The sequence below is a fragment of the Myotis lucifugus genome, unplaced genomic scaffold, assembly GCF_000147115.1.
Source record: "Myotis lucifugus unplaced genomic scaffold, Myoluc2.0 scaffold_22, whole genome shotgun sequence".
Classification (NCBI taxonomy): domain Eukaryota; kingdom Metazoa; phylum Chordata; class Mammalia; order Chiroptera; family Vespertilionidae; genus Myotis; species Myotis lucifugus.
The window spans coordinates 661,916-668,422 of NW_005871070.1; the positions used below are offsets into that span (position 1 = coordinate 661,916).

The 6,507-nt window shown below is 42.5% G+C and overlaps 1 pseudogene; it reads right to left on the bottom strand.

Moving 5' to 3' along the window:
* Nucleotides 1-4,385: 4,385 nt before the first annotated feature.
* LOC102419991 lies at nt 4,386-4,847 on the bottom strand (annotated as a pseudogene).
* Between the last annotated feature and the right edge of the window lie 1,660 nt (nt 4,848-6,507).

The window sequence follows — 6,507 nt, forward strand, 5'->3', positions numbered from 1 at the left end:
TTCTAGCTATATTTTTTTTCTATTAAATTTTAGAAGGACCATAAAACAAAACTTATCAAGATACATTTGTTCTGTTCTCTTTCTTTCTGTTGATATACATGTCATTACATTTTTCTGTATTATTTTCACTATTTACTTGTAGAATTGCTGAACTAGCTCTTGAATTGAGTGAAAATTTTAATTTGTTATTATTTTTTATATTATTGAGCCTTCAGTGAACAAAGTAGATATTTACTAGAGTAAGAAAATAATTAATAATAAAAATAACAAGAAAGGCATTTCACAGAAACATGTTAGAAAATGATAAGTATTAAAGAAAAGAAAATATTGAGTATAAATTTCAATCAAGAGGTGAATATAGTGGCCTCGCTGGTTTGGCTCAGTGGATAGAGCATTGGCCTGAGGACCAAAGAGTCCTAGGTTCAATTCTGGTCAAGGGCACATGCCCGGGTTGCGGGCTTGATCCCCAGTAGGGGCGTGCAGGAGGCAGCCAATCAATTATTTTCTCTCATCATTGATGTTTCTATCTCTCCCTCTCCCTTTCTTTCTGAAATCAATAAAAATATATTTTAAAAAATTAAAAAAAAGAGGTGAATATGGTTTGAAGTCAATAACACCTTTTCACCACAGCGGGGCAGTAGCTACCACATAACTGGAAACTCAAGTGCTGTTTCACTATCTCCTCCACTTATGAACTTTTCTAAATCTTTGTGATTTTTTAAAAAAATCAACACCGATGCCTTAGTGTTTGATTTTTGAAAGGTAATCCCTACTCCTGTTTGAAATAATTGGACCCCAAAAGCAAAGAATAGTTTGTTGATAGGATACAAAATTGCAAGTATGACTTTAACTCCACCTTATGCATGAAAAGCTTTCAAAATATGAGTTCTTGGAAGTAAATTATAGTACATTAAATTTTTTATTTTCTGTAAATATTTTCTTTTAAAAGCAGTGATTGTGGACTCTATAGCACAATAAGAGAGGCTGGGATAGGATTTGGAAGTCACACATCATCCTAGATGCTCCAGATGAGGCACATTTTCTAGCCTCTCTGGGCCTCTTCCTCAGCTGTAAGAGGGGGACAATCATAGTACCTACTTCTAAGGGTTGGGTGAAGATGAAATGATTGAGTGCCTGTACTATGTTAGAACACTGCCTGGCACTTACTGAATGCCCTCCAAGTGTTGGCTGTCATCAATGTCATGGGAGGACTTATTCCTCTCCAACTCTTCATTGTCTATTAGGTACCCCACATTATCATCTGCCTTTTATGGATGAAGAAACTAAGGCTTAAAGACCTTATAAATGCTTGCACAGATGGTAAGTAGTAGAGTCCACAGATTATACTGTACAGATCATACACAGATGCATAATGAAGTACAAATGAATATGCTTGATAGTAATTGTAACATGAATTGAGTACTCACCCTGTGCCAGGCACTGTTCTACATGCTAAGGATAACCTCTAAGATAGGCACAATTATTATTCCCATTTGCCAATGAGGACACCAAGGAACAGAGTGGTTAAATAACTTACTCAAGATCACATACCTATTAACTGGTAGACTTGAGATGTGTTAACCGGTGGTTGTTGGCATTGAATTGGTAGCTTTTTTCTCAGAGTCCACAGATGTAAGTCCAAGTAGCTTGCTCCAGAATTCATGTTCTTTTTCTGCTCTTTTCCCTGAGGGTGATCAAAATTCCTATGGAGCTTGTAAGAAGTCCTGAGATCAGGGAAGGGTTGGATGAGGTCATCCGGAAGAGTGACCTCCGGCTGGACCCAGGTAATTGGAGGATCCTCAACCACTCCCTTGTTCATGGGATGTACTGTTCTTCCCACTGTTCCCACCATCGGGACTGAATACATGACCTAACCAGATTAAGGCCTCTACATAAACTGTTGACATTCTGGCGGGTGGGTGGGGAGATCTACTTGTCTTATTGCCACAGAAGGCAAGCCTAGTAAGCCAGTTCTCTTGCTTACTAAACTTGCCACCTACCAATCTGGAGAGGTTTGTCTCTTTCTTCAGTTTCTGCTTGCCCTCCATGTACAGGACCAGTTTATGAACCAACAAAGAGCATTTTGTTACTCCTGTTTCACGACTAGAAGGCTATTCCATTTAGACCTTGGCCATCAGCCTTTCCCTCACTGTCGCTCCTGAGACTTGTGGGCTGCTTCTCTTGGTGGTGCTCCAGGAGAGCCCAGCCATGATGCCCTGCTGACCAGGCTCCCAAAGCCCTTGCTCATACTGGTTCTGCTGATCTTCCATACTCAGCCGGTCCACACTCCTGCTGCTGGCTGTGGGGCTGTCCATCACTGCCTTGCTCAGTTTGCTGATTTGAAAATACCTTCTTCACCCTTTATTGAGGGCTTTGAGACTTCTGTGGTTCTTTTCAGCTCCCTGATCACACCCAGGTACACCTAAGTAGGGGTGAGGTGCTGTTCACTTAGCCATCTCCACTCCGCTTACTACTTTACTATCATTGCCTGTTAGTATAGAACTCCAGGCAAGAAGAAAGACTCAAGTTTCTTTTGTTTGAGGGTTTACACTTACCTGGAATCTGTGCTACCTGTCTTCTCCCTAAAACATTTTGATGTGGGGTTGAGGCACAAGGCCTTACACTCATGTCCAAAATTTTCATCTTTTACTATCACCAACCTCTTACTTTCCTCATCTTTATTGAGAGTCCTGATTTCTTGATTTTTAATGGAAATAGAGTCTATTTCCCTCACTATCACTGTCCCAGGCCCTGTACTACCAGTGTATTAGGTAACTGTTACAAAGAGAATGTTGGTACCTGCAGAACATCTAACAAGTAATTCACTTGTAAGATTCTAGGGCCGTGGTTGGCAAACTGCGGCTCACGAGCCACATGCGGCTCTTTGGCCCCTTGAGTGTGGCTCTTCCTAAGCCTTAGGAGTACCCTAATTAAGTTAATAACAATGTACCTACCTATATAGTTTAAGTTTAAAAAATCTGGCTTTCAAAAGAAATTTCAATCGTTGTACTGTTGATATTTGGCTCTGTTGACTAATGAGTTTGCCGACCACTGTCTAGGGCAGTGATGGCAAACCTTTTGAGCTTGGCGTGTCAGCATTTTGAAAAACCCTAACTTAACTCTGGTGCCGTGTCACATATAGAAATTTTTTGATATTTGCAACCATGGTAAAACAAAGACTTATATTTTTGATATTTGTTTTATATATTTAAATGCCATTTAACAAAGAAAAATCAACCAAAAAAATGAGTTCGAGTGTCACCTCTGACACACGTGTCATAGGTTCGCCATCACTGGTCTTGGGGGTTATTTCAATTGGGTAATTTCTGCTTCTCCCAATAAACACACTCAGAAAATATAGTGCATGAAACTGGTGAGATAAATATGGATCGGATCTTGAAGGGACATGTAAGCCGGGTGAAGAAGCTTAGATTTTATCTTAAAGGCAGTGAGGATCCTGTGGGAGACTTAAGCAGGACAAAATATGGTCAGAATGGGAAGGTGAGGCTGGAGGCAATAAGTAAGCAGGAAAGAGATAAGTCCCTGTGGTCATCCACGTAAGAGGGCTGATGCTTGCAGGAGGGGAATAGAAGTCCTAGGACCTGGAGGTTGGTTGTGGGAGGGAGAGGAGACAGGCAGCTCTTTAAATAGAAATTTCATACTTTCTCTTTAATTTTTAACAACTTTAATTTTTAACAACTTCTTTGACATAAAAGTTGTTTATGTTTAAGGTGTGAAACTTGATGTTTTGATATATGTATGCAAGCTAAATAACTTATTCATCACCTGTACATAGTTACCATTTTGTGTCTGTATGTGTATATGGTGAGAAGATTTAAATTGAGATCTATCCTCTTAGCTAATTTCAAGTACAGTATTGTTGCAAATGTGTTTACATATTTATATACTATATGTATAATATAATACATGTTTTATATAAATTTTACTTATGCAATGGGATAGTCATCCTTAAAAAAGGAAATCCTGCCACTTGTGCTAAATGTAATAAATCAGACATGGAAGACACACACTGCATACCTATTCTTTAAAAAAAATATTTTTATTGAGTTCAGAGAGGGAGAGAGAGATAGAAACATCAGTGGTGAGAGAGTCATTGATTGGCTGCCTCCCTCATGCCCCACACTGGGGACCAAACCCCCAACCTGGGCATGTGCCCTGACTTGAACCTAACTGTGGCCTCCTGGCTCATAGGTCAACGCGAAAACAATGAGCTATGCTGGTGGGCCTAAATACCTATCCTTTTTTTTTTTTTTCCTGCCACAGGTTTATTTGTATAAACAGCACAGGAGGACACCAGTGCCACGCAGACAGCAGCCCAGGGGTCCCACCAGTCCTTCCATCCTCATGTTGGCAGACAGAGGCCTCTACTGTGGAGCCTTCGTGGGGACCTGGGCCCCTTTGGGAGCCTGAGCTGCAGCCGCACCCGCAGCCTGGGGCTTGGTTTCTGCCTTGGCCTTGGCCTTTGGCCGGCAGAGCCTGAGCCCCTTGGCAATGCGGGCACGAGCACGTTTCCCAAGCTTGGGGTGAGCGATGTAGGCAAGTTGATTGAGTTTGCGGCTGCCGCCCTTTGGGATATTGGGCCTGGGCTCCTTGGGCTTGACCAGGGCCTCGATAACCTCAGCGCATACGCTCATGGCCTTGGCGTTGTTGGCTTGAATCTTCTTCAGGCCCTTCTTATTGTGCTTCTTGGCAAAGCACATGTTCCTTAGGAACTTGGGGTCTACCCCCTTAAGAGATTTGTATCTTTGTGACCGGGGTTTCTTTATGTCGTTTCTGTGCCATTTTCGGGTCTGGTTGTGCGTGGTGTGGTTCTTGGACTTGGTCATCTCTGCACAGAAGCCCGCGGCCCCCGAAGCGCCAGGGACCGGAAGAGACAGAGGAGGAGCATACCTTCTTAAAGATACTTCCCTTCCCTGTGAAACCTTCCCTGACTTTCCATGACTTGCTCTCATAGCTACCTGTACACAGTTATGATATTTTTTTTATTGTGTTTTTCTTTCATACTAGAATGTGCTGTCTGTACTGAGGGCACTTATTTTTGCCCAAAGTTTTTGTATTCCCAAGGCTTATATATATAAAGGCTGGCAAATCTTTGTAGAACAAATGAACAGATGAATAGATGTTTCAGAGTAGTGGGTGTCACTCTATAAAAGGTTATGGCCAAGCCTTGGCACTGATATCCCCTGAGTGGAGATCAGTGGAAAACACCTGGATCCTGTGGTGCAGACAAGGGCATTGCCCAGAGTTGGCACAACAAGGTCATGATGTAGAATCCAAACCGTAGGCATAGGCAGCTTGGCTTCTCAAGCTGCAAAAGCTGTTTTTGGATTTTTAATGAGTCTGGGAGCATCAAAAAAGAGGGACCCCTGGCTAAGTAGCTCAGTTGGTTAGAGCACCATCTCAGTACACCAAGGCTGAGGTTTTAATCCCTGAGCAGGGCACATAAAAAAATCAAAAAGTCAACCATGAATGCATGAATAGGTGGAACGACAAATCGATGTCTCTCTCCTCTCTCTCTCTCTTTCAAATCAATCAATCAATAAAAAAAGCAGGGAGCTCTCCATTCTATGCATCTTTTGTTATCAGTTGATGTGGAGAAAAGAATTTCCTGAGGCCCCGCAGGAGGATGGGGCTTCTTGGAAAGCTTTATTGATGATGTAAAATTTTGGGGGTTTCCCTCTAAGGTCCCATCTCCAGCCATGGAAGAAGCCCAATCTTGTCTTCAGCAGGGCCAGGATTAAGGCCACCGCCCATAGTTTCTGTTCCATACTAAAGCCCAGTACAGTCCAGCATCTGGCTGGCTTAGCTTGTGTTCCCAGCAACAGTCCATTGCGTGTGGGATCTTCAGGGACATGGGCCATGCAGCTGCTTAAGGCTACATGGCTACAGAGGCTTTTGCCAAGTGAGGGTCATGGAGCAAGAAAGCAAGAGGGAACAAGGAAGCAAGAGAGAGGAAACTCTGTCTGGAGATTTTGCCCTTCCAAGATTTCAAGTGCTTGCAGTGGCTCCACCATCCAGCCAACGATCTTTTTACCAGGCTAGACTGACAGCCAAGCACCTTCTCTACATCACCTCAACTTCACTGTGCATGGACCACCCCCCCTTAGTTTGATCCCTTCCCCCAGTGACCTTCAGATAATGGACTGGTGGTTTTATGGGAGTATGAAGCTGTAACTTCCTGGTGAAGCTGCCCAGATGACTATGTTTATAATGTCTGGTGTCTCCTTTGCTCTCTTCCCTACATTATTATTAGTAAAATAGCTAGCTACCACAATAACATTCTGACCTGGTGGACTAAAATTTCTGTGTGCCACCATGAGAAGCAAGGGGAAGTATGGCTAGCACCTATTCACCTGCATTTTATTATTATTTGTTGTTATTGTTAATCCTCACCTGATGATATTTTTCCATTGATTTTTAGGGTGAGTGGAAGAGAGAGGGAAAGACAGAGAGAAACATTGATATGAGGGAAACACATGGATTGGT